The sequence below is a fragment of the Corvus hawaiiensis genome, chromosome 2, assembly GCF_020740725.1.
Source record: "Corvus hawaiiensis isolate bCorHaw1 chromosome 2, bCorHaw1.pri.cur, whole genome shotgun sequence".
NCBI lineage: Eukaryota > Metazoa > Chordata > Aves > Passeriformes > Corvidae > Corvus > Corvus hawaiiensis.
This window is the reverse complement of record NC_063214.1, coordinates 12,545,312-12,547,183: the sequence shown is the minus strand read 5'-3', so window position 1 is coordinate 12,547,183 and position 1,872 is coordinate 12,545,312. Positions and strand designations below refer to the sequence as shown.

At 67.4% G+C, this 1,872-nt stretch overlaps 1 long non-coding RNA gene across 1 annotated transcript; it reads right to left on the bottom strand.

The window, feature by feature from the left end:
• Nucleotides 1–421: 421 nt before the first annotated feature.
• On the bottom strand, nt 422–1,398 carry LOC125322124. Its single transcript, XR_007201852.1, has 2 exons — nt 1,070–1,398; nt 422–765 (listed from the first exon to the last, which is right to left on the bottom strand). It is a non-coding gene; the product is annotated as an uncharacterized LOC125322124 (long non-coding RNA).
• Between the last annotated feature and the right edge of the window lie 474 nt (nt 1,399–1,872).

Here is a 1,872-nt window from a genome sequence, read left to right as displayed (position 1 = left end):
CGAGCCAGGTAGCAATGTCCAGGCATGTCCCCCTGGGGGAGGGGGGCAGTCTCTCACCGCCGACTCTGGATCTGTTGCATCACGCACAGTCCTGTGCTGCAAAGCCTCTCACGTGAAAGTGCCGTGGCTGTGGCCTGTGGGGTTGGGAGTTCCACAGCCGGGCCGGTTTATGTAATGGAGGATGGCTGTTCAGTGCCTCTGACCAGAGGTTACTCCGTGAACCTGAAACCTCCTCCCTCCCCCTCCCCCCGCCTCGATTGGTTGGGGTGGTCTGTGTAAACCTGGCTTCTGTGAGCTGCGCTCTCCCCCCACCCCAAACTCAATTTATCTAATCAGCAGTTTGACTTTCAGTTCAAAGTCCCACCATTCAGGGAGGCATCTTTGGTTGTAGCTTCTTCATAATGAGAAAAAACTTTATATCGATGGTTGAGGCATGAACTATTTTTAATCTCAGACAAACACATTCTATATTTACATATAAAGGAAAAACCAAAAGAAGAAAAGAACCATCTGAAAGAAAAATGCCCGCTGGCTCAGGTGGCCCCAGCAGAGAGAGCCTCCCAGATCAGGTCGCTGCAGAGCTGCAGCACTGCAGCTAGCCACGGCCCGACAGACGAGGCCGTGTCCTGCATGCCCTGCGGAGTCCATCTCGCAGCACCTGGAAGATGGAGCGCGGAGCTCTCTCCAGGGCCCGCAGGACGTAGGCTGTTTGACGCGCCAGGCTGGAAACGGCAGGGCTGATGTCACGGGACGCGTCTTCAAGGGCTGCAAGAGAGAGGAACAGAGGCACGGTCAGACTCCGCATCTGCGGGGACCCGAGGAGACCCCCCCTGCCAGGGCCATCCCAGCCTGCTCTGGCCATGGCCAAGAGGGAGCAGGGACCAACGGGATCGAAGGCCCCTGGACATCCGAAGGTGCTGGCCACAAATCCCCCACGCGCCCCTGAAACCTCTCTGTGCTCTGCCCACGCCGCCGCTCGTCCGCGCAGGGAGCAGAGCCCTCCGCAGCCGGGGCAGGGATTGCAGCTCCCCCCGCCAGCCCCCGCTGACAGCCGGCTGCACTCACTCACCCTCGCAGATGAGCTGGAGCTCTTCCTGCTGGCCCCTCAGGTGCCGCCCGGCGATGCCTGGGAACACAGAGCCTGTCACGGCCCCAGCGGCACAGCTCCCTCTCAGCGGCGCTGCCAGCCCTGCGGCCGCACGTTCTCCTCGCCCCGGCAGGGCTCAGCCCGGGCCCTCGCCGCATCCCGACGCCCGAGGGCACGGCTGCGAGAGGGCGGTGGCAGCCCCGGGGGCAGGCGGGGCTCCACGGCCCCTGGCCCGGATCCCGCTGCCGGGGCAGCAGCCGGGGCTGGGGCCGCGCTGCGGCGGGGCGGGGAGGGGAGGGGCCCCGGGCTCGTGGCTCACCAATGAACCTGATGGCCGCCTGTCGCAGGGACTCCTGTGGGCTCCGCAGGTACGGCAGGGCCCGCCGCGAGTGCTCGGCCGCTCGGCTCCTGTCCTCTGCCAGCTGGAGAGAGCGCCAGGAGGGAAGGGTTGGCGCGGGCTCAGCCCCTTGGCCGGGCGCTGCCTGCGGCCCGCCCTGGCCTCCCCTGCCCGCACAGCGCTGAGGCCCGGCCAGCGCCGCTGGCGCCGGGCTCTGGAGGGGGCCGAGGGCCGGGCGCTGCCCGGGGAGCCGCGGTGCCCCCCCGCCCCAGAGCCCAGCGGGGCCGGGGCTCCGTGGGCACCCGGCTCGGGGCCACAGGAGCCTGGAGAAGAGCCCGCGCGGCCCAGGGATGGGAGCAGCGTGTGGGGCGCAGGCTGGAGCCCCTGGCTGCAGCACTGGGCGGGGGGCACAGCTGCCAGCCCCACACACGGAGCACCGCAGTCAGGG